Source organism: Corvus kubaryi, unplaced genomic scaffold (assembly GCF_017639235.1).
Source record: "Corvus kubaryi isolate FWS band 111438036 unplaced genomic scaffold, C.kubaryi_AGA036_p1.0 37397, whole genome shotgun sequence".
Lineage (NCBI taxonomy): Eukaryota > Metazoa > Chordata > Aves > Passeriformes > Corvidae > Corvus > Corvus kubaryi.
In genome coordinates this window covers 3066064-3082484 of record NW_024581136.1, presented here as the reverse complement: position 1 = coordinate 3082484, position 16421 = coordinate 3066064, and the positions used below count along the sequence as shown (strand labels likewise).

The 16421-nt window shown below is 38.7% G+C and overlaps 1 long non-coding RNA gene across 1 annotated transcript; it reads right to left on the bottom strand.

Moving 5' to 3' along the window:
• Positions 1-1447: 1447 nt before the first annotated feature.
• LOC121671212 lies at positions 1448-10666 on the bottom strand. The gene is made up of 2 exons (XR_006018428.1): positions 7337-10666; positions 1448-6303 (listed from the first exon to the last, which is right to left on the bottom strand). It is a non-coding gene; the product is annotated as an uncharacterized LOC121671212 (long non-coding RNA).
• Positions 10667-16421: the final 5755 nt, after the last annotated feature.

Genomic DNA, 16421 nt, shown 5'->3' with positions numbered 1-16421 from the left:
ATTTATAGTTGCTACTCAGGAAGCTGTAATTTGTATTAAAATACGTAATGACTGAATTACTCTTCAGTGCCTGTACTTGAGAATAACAAAGTGTTCCCAGCAATCCCCATACTATCTAAAGCTGTAGCTAATACCAAGGATTTGTTTGAAAGGCAACCTAAATTGGAATGAAACCTGACCTTTCTACGGCAGAGAACAACTGTCACGGTTTTAATCAGGCATATTTCACTAATACCACCAAGCAAAATTCTTGCTCATTCATACCAACCTATAGGTGGCTGCTGAACAATAACAGACTACACAACATCAAGCAGTGGTCAAATGTAACCCAGAAGCTCAGAGTCATGCTTTAAAACAAATCTGTAAAAACACAACCAGCTTCTTACACTGCCCGTTTGTCCTTCCCTCTCATGCCTAAGCCACCTAGAGCAAAGTGCTAATCAGGGCTTTCCTCACTCGGAGCTTTAAAGTGCATGTAAAATTCCTCCTTGCCTGCTCCCCACCAGCTACCCCTTCGCTCCACCCTGCTGTGCATCTCACACACCTGGCAGGCAATTGCTGGTTCACACAATTAGTTTGTAATCTCCACCAGTTACATTATCACCTGCTCTGCCTACAAATCCGCGGCCCTCCCACCTCCTCCAATTAGCAAGTTCTTACTTAATCCTTTCTAGCATGGAGTTGGGAAACATAATTTCTATAGAGAAATTAATTAACTCTTTCCTGAAACACTTTTCAGTTTGTTAAAGCCAGTTTGTTCTTCCGAATGAAAGAACACAAATCTGCAGGAATCCTCCAAGCGTGAGATGAAATGCTGCACTCTCCTTAGCAGCCAAGTGACTCTGGCTCCTTAGGCAGGGGTGCACCTTGTTCCACACATGCATTACAATGCCTAGGCTTTAATAATCCAATTGTAAAAGGTTATGTAAATTAAAATTAGATTACATGAAATGTCCTTGTTAACTGGTTTGTAATACATCTGTACAACACAGCATCCCAAGGACATTCCATTTCTGCCAGTAAAATATTTAAGTGATGTGATTGAATAAAGAAGGGATGATTCTGCTCATCATTTATACACTTGGGAGTTTGGAAAAGATGTTTCTTCTACCTAAATCCCTGTAAAGAAAGCTTATGAGTCATAAACAAGTTACGTGGGTGCAATAACAGCAAGCAGAGTTATATAACACCCCCAAAAAACCCCTGTAGTACAGATTGAGAAAACAGGCTTGTTTTGCCTAAGAAGAATGACAGTGGATGTAAGTCATCAAGTGTGTGACAGTCTGGTGAAAAGAGATAGGAATAGCCTGTCTTAGAGTACACAGAGCAGAGGGCTTCAGATGCAGAAAATAAATAATTCATCTTCAGGAAAAAGCAAAGCAAAAAATCCCAACTTTCTGATGGAAAAAGTAGTGAAAAACAGGTAAAGAAACTAGGAAGTTTCACAGAGTGTTTAAAAGAGTTTTATTATGTTCAAAGGAGTTGTCCATTATGTTCATACATTTCCAGAATTCTGTTCTGAATACCTCGATCATGTCCAGAATAAAAGTTTGTGGTGAAATCAAAACTTGAGATGTTTCCCTACAGTCTAGGCCAAGTTAAATAACTTTATCATTCCTCACAGGTGTGCACATCCACTTCTTGCTGCAATAATCCAAGTTCTGCACCTGAAAGCCAAGCAGAACTGGAAACTATCTAGTGATATCACCAAGCCTAAATTCTTTTTTCCTTCTGGTTTATTCCCCATGCTATCATCTCAAATACCATTCTCTAAACTTTAAGATATCTTCTCTAAGATATCTTTATGGGTTATTTCCCGATTTTAAAAGTCCTTTTACTTTCTGACATATTGTCAATATTGTTCATGTATGTCCTAGTTAAATGATTCTTTACCTCATGATTGCTGTTAGCTTGTCTTAAACATTGAGAATATGGATAATTAAAAGGAGAAGTCACAGGTTTGAATCCAAGAAAAGCATTGGCATACAATTCACCTATTATTTAAATGCCCCTAGGAGTTCCTTTCCATCTCAGTTTCTAAAATCCATAAAACTAAGACAAAAAACCACTTTTACTTCCACATACAACTCACTAGATATATCTTTAATATCTGTATTCCTCTTCTGTCCCTTGTCAAAACCACTTAGAGAAAACATGGATAGAGAAAACTACATTCAAAAAACTGTGAGACTTTGCTGCTGAGCCTATTAACTTGTGAGTTTAAGGATACTTCCTCATTTTCATATGGATTGTAGGGAAAGCAGATTCTGACATTGCAGAATCAATAACAGAGATGTCAGGAAGTTCTTGCCATTATATTTCAAGTACAAAACATGAAGAACATGACAAGAGTAACATCCTTGTTTTACTGAGCTACAGCTACCAACTCAGGAAAATATGGGAAAACCTGATTGCAGCCTTGGATAGAAATTTCCTGAAACCTTTTCTACCCGTGGCTGAGAAGTGTTGACACTGACCTGGGGGCCAGTTCTGAAATCCAGTAGCACTTGTCCAAACAAACGGTGCATGCTCAGTGGGGCTCCTGGGCACACAAACTGTAAATATTACACCCCTGACACAGATTTCTCATTTGTTCATCTACTTAACCGCGCTCATGATACTTGAGCTGAATCAGCTTTCAGCCATGCTGCAAACTGCCACCACAGTTTGTAGTTTTACTGGATAAGATATCACAACACTACTTGCTGAATCAATAATGTTAATACAAGATAGAACTTATTTTACTTCAAGAAGAGGACAAAGAGCGCTGTGGATCACTACATCAATTTAATTTTCCTGAACTACACAACAATTCTGTCAACACAACCGATGGTAACTTTATTTCAGTTTTTGTAATTTTTTTTTTTCTTGTTTCCATGTATTTAGGGCCTGAAAAAAAGGAACAGTACACAAAATATTTACTTTCCTGCCTTTGGGCTTGTGCAGCTGAACCTGAACAGACTCAGATGAAACAAACTTTCCTCTGTGTCGGCCAGTACTCGGGGCCCCAGTTTGGTCCACCAAAGAGCCAGTTAGTGGACTGGAAATTCATTTAGGTCATAAGTACCTGTGAGATATTGGATCAGGGATTTTAATTTAGAGAGAAATGATCAATTGGACTAAGAACTGTATTTAACTGCATATTGATAGATGCAGAAATATTCCTAAAATCACAGTACTGTAGCAAAAATATTGGTTCCTTTGCTTACATGTAAGTTGTAGAAACCTCTAAAAGGTACATAATTCTCTCATACATACCACAGAATTGTTCAAAGTGACTTACAGAGGTATTACAACCTTTTCATAATATTTTAATTTATTCTAATACATTTTCCATATGGCCAAATTGTAATATTTTCTTATGCACAAGAGTCTAACATCCTATAAACCTGTGTCAATTTTATAAACAATTTTCAATAAAAGCCTTCTCCTGCAAAAAGTTAAATTCATGCATACAAATGAGGGTGGGATACGGACCTGAAGGACTAACCCTGCCAGATGCTGATTTCAACAGGGACTTTGCTACTACAGTGCCGCTTTCAAGACAGATTTAAGAGAAAAATTATTTTTATTATTTCAAGTCTATTTGCTTAAAAGCCTTGGACATTTTTGTGATAAATTTCAGAATTAGGCTTTACTTGAACTTTTAAAGACGGATAACAAATTCTTCAATTGTGACGTATAACTCTCATCTGATCAGAGGCAATCAGAAAGAGACAGAAAATGATTCAACTCTTTGGTATATGATTACTCTGTGCAGATAAAGCCACAAGTCCTCCCTTCCCTACCTTCACTCCAGGAGCTTGAAGTACTCCTGCTTCTGCCACTCATGTTTAGTTGTGTTTATGTTTAATCTGAGTCAAACTGTGCCATTTTTAGTGATGCAAAAACACTCTGCCATTTCTCTGTGCTTCTGGAAGATGTTACAAATAAGGAAGGAAAGGGGGATGAACATGACCTTATCCAAAAAGCCCTGCAGTTTTCCTTCTACTTTGGAAAAAGCTGGGTTTGTGTTTTCTTAGGGTAGAGGTATGTTAGTTTAACATAATGCCAATCAAACTCTACAGGTTAAAAGGGCATAGCTTGTTTATATTCAGTTCTGATATTAGCCAGTAAAGGGATTGAAAAGCAGCTGTCTGGACTTCAGGGACAGTATTTGAGATAAAACAATTGCAATATTTGGATAATTAAAACATATTCCCAACAATTATTTATAATCTGCCATTTATTTTGACAATATTTTTGAACTGCAAATGGTTTAAATTACCCTAAAATTTAAATTTAATTAAAAAATTCAGAAATCCATACCTTAAGTCAGAAGGAGTTTAGTTTTAGCTCTCTCATTTTATAATTTGAAAATTCATTGGAACTGGCATTGGTGACCACAAAATACAGTAGGAAAATTGTAGGCTATGCAAGAAAAATCTGAATCTGATCTACAAAGGACCAGTGTTTTGTCACTTGTTTTTATTATAGTATCCATTTTACACAAATAGTGCATTGACAAATTACTATGTTTTAGAAATATTCGGGGCTAACTTACGTCCACTCTCTAGATCAAAAGCACATGCAGGGAAAAAGAAAAGAAATAAAATGCTTGAGTTTGCCATTTCTTCTGATAGTTACCCAGGAAGATTTAGGCTGCTTTTGTGGGTTCAATTTTTTTTTTCTCTCTCCTTTTTTCTTATGACATTGAATAGGATTTATTAACTCCTTTTGCAGAGTTCTATGTAAAATCTCACCCTGGTTTTAATCAAAATTTCACTACCAAACTGACTAGGGACTGCTTACAAGCTCCTCAGCCCAGTCGTCAACTTTAGAAGACTCAGAGGTATGTTAAAGAGGAAACAATACCAGAGTATATTGGCACAATTACCATCTTTTATTGCACACTGTTGATTAAACCATCAGATCTCCATGGAAGCCACTTACTTTTTCTAGAGCCCAATATTAAGACAGGTTTTATTAAGGTGTCAAAAAGGATGGGACTTACTTACTGAGTTCTCCTAGTTTGTCCCAGCTTCCCAAGTGGAAGAAAATGAAAGTATTTTTAACCACAATTAAAAAATGGCCTCTAACTTTGCTAACAAATAGTATTAATTGGAGAATTAATATATATCAGAGAAGAGAAATATTTCATTATGCAAGACCCTATTATCAGTGCCATAGATAGACAGCTTCAGGCCCTAAAAGGATATCAAGGGCATGGCAAGTGCTTTGACCTCCCAGCTCTGGTGATTGTAACACAGTGTAGTTGAGGCCACCCTTTTGAATTTTTAGAACGTGTGACATTTGACTGAAAATGCAGTAGTTACCCTGATTGTTTTTAAATGGAGCAAAATGCTCTTTATCCAAGTTTCAAGACTATATGCAGCTGGTGCAATGATTCCTGGCCAGCTTCAAAAGTTTCCAACCTTATCTTGCAAGTCTCCTAAGCTGCTTCAGAGACTGCCCAGCTGAGGTTTGCCAGGAGCAGCCAGGGGTCTGTTGTGTGGGGTTGGTTGGTTGGTTGTAGTGTAAATCCCCCGGGGGTGAGGCAGCCTGCACCAAGCATGCCAGCACCTTCCCTCCTGGTGGCACCACGGCTGAAATGGCCTGCAAGGGCACTGTCTGGAGCACTCCATGTCACCTGTGTACCCACAGCCTGCCTTAGTCAGAATTTTTATAAGTGATCATTTCACCTCTGATCAAGTTTTGTGTTCAATCTGCTTGAAACCTAATCGGAGGACAAGTTTCTCAATGATAATATCTCAAAATCTGAATGTCTTTCAAGGACAAAATCTGACATTTTCATAGCTTCAGCCTTGGTAGGGGGTGGCTACCATATTTTAAACACCCTGAAAATTCAGCCCTCTAGGTCTTGTTGAAAGTGGCCGCATAGAATTTTATTCACCAGCTGTTATGATATTGATAACCACCGGGATAAGGGGTTTGAAGTCCAAAGGAAAAAGTAAAAGTTATTGACAAAAGCTAAAGTAAAATCCCCCCTGCTTCCTTTCAGATTTAGAGCCATTTGATAACTAAGCATTAACTAGTAACTGCATATGACTTTCAGTTTTGTTGTACAGGTTTTCTGATATTTAGAAGCTATAAAGAAAAAGAGCAAACATTTCAAAAATCAAGCAGAATAGAAACCATAGGATTCTTCAGACAAATGTAGTGTACACAGCACACTTTGGAAAATCACATACATGGCAAAACCAGAACCCGTAACAGAGTGGGAGGTATGGACTGATGAAGGAAGTGGAAGGCTGGGTCTTGGGCCTCAGGCCAGGGCAGCTTCCAGAAATAAAAACCAAAGTTCTGTTGGGGGAAAGACAAGAAACAAGTTAGTAAAACCAGACAGAAATTAAAACTTGGTCATTTTTCTTCCTCTACAAAGAAATTGAAGAGGTTCACATATGGACTGGAGTAACTATTTCTGACCGAATAGCACACAGCCATAACTTCACTTGTCCCTTATTTTAAATGATTGCCCCACAAAGCCTGTGTCAGGTCTGACACTGGTCCAAGGCCTCAGGCCATGGTATGATCTGCTGTGTTCTATCATGTGGGGAACAACCCACTCCTTCCTTTCCAGCCTCTCATCAAGGCTGATCCTTACAAGGAGGCTGCCATGGTTCATCAGCTGCTCCATATGCTCCTTCTCTAAGTCTTGAGTGGGTCTCACAGCCTTTTTTTAACACCAACATCTGCACTCACCTTGCCTAAGAAAGAACATTTATCAGCTCCTCTGCCTTGCACAGACTTGTTCATGACTCCTTAGCTATTGTGATGGTCAGTACCCAAGAATGGAAATTTTACAGCTCTAAATTCATAGCACTGAAAGGATGAAAGTTTCAGATCAAGAAAACCTTTTCATCACTGACACTACTTCATTAGCAAAGCCAAATAACCAGTCTGTGCTAAACATAACAGTTTGAAAACTGAGGGCTAGGCACCTTCAGAGGAAAAGGAGTTCACTGACCTTACTAGTTCATTGAAGCATTTCCCCCTTCATTATAAGTATTAGTTTATTAGTGGCTGGGTTTAGTTGAAACCAGATGTTTCTGATTTTTTTGAAGACAACTTTGCTGTGATGGCTCTGAAGCCAGTGTTACCCTCCAGCCCTAGGTGTATGTGCAGGTTGGGAGTCAATTAAGCTACAGATCAGCTATAAAATTGCTCATAATTCCTGATCTACACTATTTGCTGACCATGAGATTACATCACTCAAGACACTGGAAATCACAATTTCTTACATTTCTATCAAACCCCAGTTCCCTCCCAGCCTGGGAACTTTTCACTTGTCTCTGGCAGAGGGAATGTCCTCTTACAGAGGGGGCAGATTTCTTACCTAGGAGAGCAACTCTCAAGTCAGTTAGAACAGCACAAAACTTCCATAGCTCCTTGATATTAACAGAACCTTCACATTTATGCTATTGCAGTAGAGAAAGAGAGATAAGTTAATGACACCTCAAAGCTAAGCAAATCAATCACACAGCTCTCATTCCCAAATCCTGGACTGCATCACATCATGTGAGCCTCTCCAGCTCTGACTGGATGCTGTTGGAACTTTTGATGGTGCAGGACAAGACATGAGATAAATAAAATGCACATTTTTTTTCCTCCTTGCCTGCCTCATGCTGACCAGAGAGGAAATGACAACCAGATGCCCCTGTGACCCACAGTTCCCCTGAGGTGACCCATCCAAGTGTAACATGTGGTCACCTCATTTGGGAAGGAGCCAAAGCCTGCTCTGTTTAATTGGCCGAATGGTCCCCTACAGCTGCAACAGATTAGGGACAAATTCTCTTCAAATAAAGTTGTGCTTTTTTCTCCCCATCCCCCCTTTAATTTGGGGGGTGTTGGGGAGAAATCATGCCTGGAGAAACATGTGCACATACACACATGACTGAAGTTAATAAAAGTGTCAGGTAGGCAAACAAAATACCATTTATTTTTAAGCAGCAATAAAAGACCACATTGATGTCTAGAAGGAATCAGGCAACTGGGGAGCTCCAGAGAGAGGGAGTGTAGTGGTGTCTCATGAATCATTCCAAAAGTTTTCTCTGATCTTTAATACCAGACTCAGTGACTTTGGGAAGGGGGCAGGGTGCAAACATTTGCAATGCCAAGTCCCAAGCCCCCTCTTTCTAATTCTACAGCACTTCACGTGCGAGGGGATGAAAGCAGCCTGGCTGGAGCAATCTGCTGCAAAGAGCAGTATAAGCTGCGAGAGCCATCTTGGAGGGCACTTTCAGGCCTGGCCTGGCCTGTCAGTGAGCTCTGTAGTTATTTTAAAGAATAAAAAGCATATTTTAAAGACTGGAATTTTAAAGATAAAGACATCTTCAGGGCAGAAGCAGGATGTTCATTTACCTAGAGACCCACTATCTAAGAAACTTCTGATGGAAATGCTATATTTAGCAGCCATTCATCTGGCAAAGAAGTGCTCTGCTATTCATTATAATCTCAAATTTTCATGAAAAGAAGCTCATTTTCTTAGACTTTGCAGAGGCTGAGTTTTAATGTAGGGGCTTTTGTTCCCTTTCAGATTATTCTTACTGTGTTTTTCTTTCATTGCTTGGTCTTCATCTTGGGTGTGGAAATGAACTCTTTAAGGGACACATGTAGAACAGACTATGGACATATCTTGGGGTAAAGAGGTGACAAGAGTTCTCTTCCAACAGTTCTGGAGGCACAAGCAGATGCCAAACTGTTCTTTTGTGCAGATTCCTCTGGATCCTCCCAGAAAGCTTGTAAATTTTTAGAGATCCATTCATCAAGTCTGATGTAATATAAAGATTAGTGTTCCTACCTAAGCCTAAGGAAATATTATCTTCCTTTACCAGTGGGCCATTAGGAAATGAAATGCAACAGAAATGCAGAGTGGGAAGATCACTACACATCAAATATTCATTCTGCACAATTTGGGGGAAAACAGAAAGAGTAAAATACATTATTTTTGCCACATGCGCTGCTATACTTAGTCAAGAAAAAAATGATGGTTCTTTTATTTAGACAGTGATTTGATAGCCCAGTGCCATCCACTTGATTATAATCATTACATTAAACATAACCACATACCATACAGTCAGAGCAGTTATACAATTATAGTAAATGTTCCCACTCAATTTTTCTACATGCCTTCCATGCCAACTTCATGGACTAGAGATGCTGAAGACAGCAACAGTCATTTGTAAGAAATAATTCAACTGGAGCTGTTGCTGTGCCTTAAATGGTCATTTATTTTTTAAAAATAAAATTTAAAAAATCTGCAGATAGATTTGTTGTTCATTTAACTGAAAGGAGGAACCTTAGTAAGAAACTGAAAACTCTGAAGTTGAGAACAAATACCTGTATGTAGGTCAGCAGCGTGTGTTCAGCTCCCACTAAGATCTGAACACGCTCAGAGCCACAGACTTTGGTTGAAGAATTTTTCTACCCTCAAAAGATTAGACAGAATGAGAAAGCTCCCCTCACTTTGGGGTATCTAAGTGTTTAATTCTCACCATTCTTATTAATTGTCTAATTTGTTAACTTCCCCCAAAATATCTTCTGAAGAGGGAGGGACTCAAAGAACAATGAAAGATGAAATGAGTAATTGGGAGATATTTTAGAATATTTTAAATACTTTGAAGAAACCCCTCTAGTTCTCTCTGTCCACATGCAGAGGTATTTTATTCCCCTTCACTGCATACACTGGCATTAATTGGTTTTGCATGTGTCCATCAAAAAGACAAATATATATCTACTAATAAACATTTAGAATTGTAGTGGTGGGCTCGGTGGTGCTGGGTTTATGGTCAGACTCCATAATCTTAAAGGTCTTTTCCAACCTAAATGATGCTATGGCTCTATGATTTACTTCAGAACAACGCAGCTCCATCAGCATGAGAATTCATAAGTATTTGCTGTGTACTCATCTCATAAAAAAAACAAACGTAATTTCTTTTATCACTAAATACAGGCTTTTCCTCAGGCAGCAAAATGGTTTTACAGCACTTTTTAAATAGGATGCCAAAGGGGTGGGAGTGGGCTGAGCCCAGCACATGCTCACATTGTTCTCCAATGCTATCATCTCAAAAGACAGCGGAGGAGGAAAAAGGGCCCTCAGTGCCAGAAACATCTGCCTCAATGGGTCAAACATGATGGTGCACTTTGGACAGAGCCCTTAGGCTCAAGGATGCTGTCTTCTTGTACTCAACTAAACTTGAAGTGTTTTACATTGGGAACAAAGACACTGAGAAATTCTTAGCTGGACACCTGTTTATTCAATCTACCACCTTTCTCCCACTGTTACCTCATTAAAATATTAATTATATTCATTCTATACTCCTATCAGGATTTTGTCAAGTACAGGACTGCATTGTCTAGAAAACCATCAAAGGCAAAAGCAAAATCCACAAATGGTAAAACACAGAGAATACTTCGGACTTTTTCCTTTCCTACTCCTGGTTTAGAATCATTATCAAAATCTGATTTAAAACATGGACAACTGAAAACCTGGCCTTGAGGCTGCTGTGACAAATCTGTTTCATACTGGTGCATAATCACAGTTTTCACAAAAGATTATGTGATAACCCAATGTCAGTTTATGGTCTCCTTATACACCATAGATAGTTATCTCAAGTTTTTCTCATATTGGTATCCAGGTTGAATAACAAAAAACAGTGTGGATCTGTGTTATCCCTTGTCATATTTATTCCCCCCCCCCCCGCCCCCCCCCCGTTTCTCTCCTGTCCTGCAGCCCTGCTGAAAAAAGTCCCATTCTTCTGCTGTGACATTGATTGGATGAATTTGGTCAAATGAGAGGAGCACAGAAGTCCAGAACAGTAATGAGTTTTTCCAAATGGTTGTCTTGGACACATATGATTCTTAACCCATTTTTTATTACAAATAAAATCAATTTTATGGAAATGCGCTATCGCATTGAAAACATACTACATTTATATTTTTGGATTCTTTGAATGTAAAAATTGTCAACTTTTTGCTGACATTATTGCATAAAATACACTTTTGGAAGCAATTAATTTTGTGTAATTCACAGTGTATGAAAACTGGCCTGTATTTGTGGATTAGACTCTAGTTTTAACTATTTTAAAAATATATTTTTGTGAAACTGACATTTTTCCATATTGGACACAAGTGTGGTTCAGAGACTGTTTAGTGATGGTTTTTTGCTAGTAAAATCCAAACTTAAAACTTAGTCTCTGCAGTGCTGGATATGAAGGTGCCTGTCTCAATAAATTGATAAATATGCCACCACAGTCATAATTGAGGATAACTAGTGCTTGTACAAAAGTACAGGAAAACTGAGCAAATCCAACAGACCAAATCATACACCTGAACTTTCATGCCTTCTCAAAAACCTAGGGAATTCTGCCCAGTTCTGCTGACTCTGACCAGTGTCATGTACCATAACACCCTCCTTCAAGCAGGCTGCTGTATAAATAGGGTTTCTCGTGGAAAACATGACAAAAATCTCTCTATAGAATCCATCACTTCCTGCAGAATTCACCAGTCTATAACTCTGTATGGCCATGAAGTTTAGCAGTGAGCTCCAGATCAATTGCAGCTCTTGACATTTATCTAACTTGAATGCTGGAGAACATACTTTTTGGTTTGATTCCTATCTGTTACCAGCTAAATGGATCAATAATGGTTTTTTTTCTTTTTCAGTGAGAGAGGGTCTACACTTGACATCTTCTTTTAAAGTTGGGCAGACAGTTTCATTCAAACTGCAATGCTCAGCAACCTCTGATATTCTAGCAGCACCCAGCTGCTCTTCTATTGTTAAGATAGGGTTCAAATCTCTATTATAAACCCTTCCTTTTTTTTTTTTTAATTAGTTTAAAATGCAGCTGTAAAAATTGCTTTGGGATGAACCTTGGCATGCTGAGCTGACTGCTAGCCTCTTTTTTCTTGTCTGCCCTCCCCCACTCCACTTTAAAATTTGAATTTAGATTTATTCTGCCTGGAGATAGAGGAAGGAAAACAAGTAATAAAAAGAACTTATTCCAAAACTAATAGGCAGACACCAAGCCATCAGATATCAGGTATGTGGCTTGACTATGTATTAAAAGAAACATATTAGGTAACACATATTTTCAAGTGCCAGGCACGAAAACCTTCACAGCATTAAACTAAAAGATGTAACAGGTAGGTTGGTGTTGAAGGTTATGCATCTGAAATAGATCCTCCATCACCAAGTCAGGATTCTCCTCCAGGCCACCAATTCAGCAGTTCATGGAGCCACTCTGGGGACTGAGGAGGTAGGCAGAACTGAAAGTACTGTAGCAATGCCCTTTAATACACTGCTTTTATCATCAGCAGGTCAATACAATTGTGTATACTGTACATGGAATGTTTCAACAGGTCAGAACATACCACTGCATGGCTGTTTCAGTGCCCCTGCTTCCTCAACAGGGAGTTCGCTCTCCACGGTAATGCAAAGCAGAGTTATTAAGAGGCAGACAGTTAATTGTCATGAAAAAAGGTAATAATATGTGCTATGTGCTGCATTCTCAGTGACTACCACATTGATATAATCAACAAACTACATGAGGTTCAGAGTTAGCCTTTGCTTGTGCTGGAAGTAATTAGCTATTAAATTGATCTCCAACTACTAGAGCCCATGGATAGGATGTCTTCTATCAAGCAGCCTTCCATTATGCCTGAAGCACTAGGATGCACTGCAGAGGACCCTCAAATTTCACCCAGAATTTCCATGCTTGTGTAGAGTTAATTAAGATTGTGCTTAGTCAGTAGAGAAATGTAACATTTTGTACTTGAATTCACACCCATATTTGCTTGCAACTATTAGGATTATAAGTATCAAATAAAAAAAAATGCTAAATGGTGATATCTAAAGTCTTAAAAATTAGTAGAAAAAAAGCTCTTTTTCTGAAAGAAAATTCCAGAAGTTGTATTTGACAATGTTAGAAACCTCCAAAATTGTTCTGAAATCTCAGCACAAGTAGCTGTTTTCGCCTGACATACACACACATTACACACCCCAGGAAAAAAGGCTATTCGTGAAACTTCCTTAGGACCCAGTGACATGGGGCTCCTCACCCTGACAGCAGCAGCACAGTTTAACCAGGGTGATACAGGTAACAATTGGAAAATAGTCTGTCAAGCAACAAATTCAATCATAATCAGCATGTGCTTTGTCACAGGCAGATCTCCAGCCCTTGGCCTCACCTATCACATCTCTGTTCACTGAAAAAATTATTTGGCCTTCTACAAACTATTACTATGTTCTGCCTTGAACAATATCTTGTAGCAGTGAGGCTCACAAGTTAATTAAGAGGACATGCTTCATTTTACATATCACTATTTTAAATACATTAAAGAAAACCAGAAGCATTCTCAGTAATATTCACTTCAACTTCCACATAAACAGATAGATAAATAATCCAGTTCATATAATTCGTGTTTACTAGAATTAATCATTCTCTTCCATCTCTGTATGGGAGAGACTTCATAACTCATCATATCTTCCATCATTATTTAATCCTAAACTTCAAAGTTATATTTTTAGAACATATTTTCTGCCTCAGAAAACTCTCTTGTAACTTGTTTTTATGTGATGGAAATATTAGTATTTTTCTAATAGCAGTTAGATGTTAAATCATTATCAAAGCTAAAGACAATGACAGTTTTACATGAAGAAACTCCTTAATTGTTTTTTAACTGGTTTTGTGCTCTTTATTATACTTTACATCAAGGGCCCACAGAACTATGACATTGTGGTACTTTTGCTATGAAATTCTTAACCTAGGATTTTTATGGCCCTGAAAGGATAGAAACAAATTCCCAGTACTTTTCATTTCAGAGAGCCAATCTAGGACAAATTCCAAGGCTTTCATCTTCTATGTAAAATATATAAACTGTGGGATCCAGGAAATAGGGTTCTTTATGTTCTGTGCAAAGGAAAAAGGCTCCAGTGCTGCAGCAGGGAAGCACCAGGGCTGCATGCACTGCATACCAAAGACAGCTTCAAGGGCATCTCTGCTTTTCCCTTTGCACTAGAATGTATGAACAGTGCACTCTATTGCTAAGCCCCGGGATGCAAGTTAAAGAGAGGGAGAAATTATTACTTCAGCCTTGGCCAAAATATATATGTATGTATATTTAGTTATAAAGTAATAATGTGAAAGCTCATAAATTAATACAGTTGATTTATTTAAGACTTAGCAGCCTTTGAGCCAGAGCTCTGCAGAACAGGTATTCCTCAGGGCAATAGTACAGCACGGCAAGAAACACAACAAGCTGAAGCTGCTAATTAAGTTCATTTAAACTTTCCATTAGGAAGCTTGGATCAGTTACTCACAATCTAAAGGCTCTCCACTCTTTGGGTTAAATCAAATGTTCCTTACAGCTGTAATCACGATGTACAACACAGTTTTGGCTGTGGCCATTTCCTCTCTGTCAGAAATACATCCATAGCTCCAGTTGGAACCCATGTGCATGTGAGGATTGATTTCTTGACATTTTGTCAGTGCCACTTCTCCCTGCATGACTGCAGCTCTGATTAGAGGCAGAAATGTGCCTGGGTGGAAGGCATGTGTTCCATTTCCTGCCCCTGGCAGCAACCCGCTCCACAGGGTTCCACCAGCAGCTCGTGTGCAGCAAGTCCCTCCTCTCCCTTGCCCTCACCCAGAGCAGGGAAAGAGAAAGAAAAACTTGTTAGAAAACAAAGAGAGAGAGGGAAATTCGAGTAAACAGCATAGGAAATTTAATAGAGACTGAGAATAAATCTCCATCCCTAATCACTTTCCACCTTTTTAGAGCAGATCAGATTAGTTAGTGTGATTTTACTTTTTGGTGAAGAACAGCACAAAACAACAAAATTTAAATGACAGCAGAGAGAAGAGGGGAGTGAGACGAATTCCCATGCTAGAATTTTAGCAATATTGTGAATAGAAAGCAATGTTTTCTCAGGTTTTGGTTATTGTGCATTATTATAAGTGATGCCATCTCAATTTCACTTGCTGAGTGGCTGCAGAACAGACTGCAAAAAACTGGAATGAGCCTCCAATCAACTGCCCCAATGACAGCCATCACAAAACTGGGAAAGCTACTTCCAAGCTAGTTCTCATTAATTGTTCCCACACCATCTTTGCTGCTTAACACAAGCTGTTGCAGCCAGCAGCTTATTCCATTAGGTTCTGAGAGTACAAGTTAACACTGAAAAAGAAAGACACTGAGAACAGTAAAAGATGGAAGAGGAAAAGAGAAGAAGAGAACAGGGGCTGAGAGATGAGGAGGCTCCTGAATTAGCTGGATTCACAATTCAGCCCTATATTCTTCCAAATAAGTATCCACAGTCATTGCTGTGGAGAAAGTGAACAAGGAGGGAGTGGCACACAGACATCACCTCACTTCTTCATGGGTTTGGTTTTTTCCAGAAGTATTTTTAATTAAACTTTTGAAAAGCAGCAATTTTGTTACAATCGCACATTCATATGTTTAAAATCTGCTTTTAATTAAGACAGATGATTTAATCAGCCACAGTTAAAAGTATTTTATAAATGCAGACATTGCACAAAAATCTGAAAACTTGTAGGGTTTTTGATGTCATGAGGACATAAACTTAAAATGTTCTCCCAGTTCAAAGATGTAACTTGCTCAAAACCAGTCTGCAGGTTTCTGAAACAGAGACCTGTTGGGCTGGTTTCTGGTATATTAGACAGCTCTTTCATGGGATCTAGGCTTTGTAACTAGAGATATACCGTTCTGGAGAGCATCCACGGGCAGCTGTCTGAGACTGAGCAAAAGACAGCATCTGGAGCTATAAAGGTCTACTTCAAATCTTGGAAAGAGAGGCAGGGTTTACTACCTACAGGTTTATTTGGTCTCTGGACATTATTGGAGCATTCTCTGCCTGCACTAAATATATCAACTGAATCTGAGATCAAGGCTACATTGCTTTGTTCACTCAGAGAATGAACAGCAATGACAAAACCAGCAGTAACCACAACAAAAGGTATCAAATCACATCATCTGCTTGCAAGAACTAACTCTGATCACGGAAGTGAGAGGGGAACTTCTCTCCATCATCAGCTCACAAACCAAATTACAAATCAGAAATTAATAACCACTAGCACACAAAGTTAAGGGAGAATATAGTTTTGAATTTATCCCTGAAAAGCAATTCCATCATAAGATTCACTCTCCCATTACATTTTTCCTCAGGTGTGGCAAATTGGATGGGGTCCACAAGAGCCAAATGCAAAGATGATTATACCAACCCTCCCACCTGAAAATGAAAATATTTTTGCTTAAAGTTAAGTCTGGACTGAATACAAAAGGCAGAAGCTTTCACACCTCATTTCCAGTGCAATGAGCCTTATAAATCCATCTTTAGCATGGCAAGAAAAGACGAGGAAAAAAGGAGGAAAAAATATTGTTCATTAAGCTAAGGTCAGAGA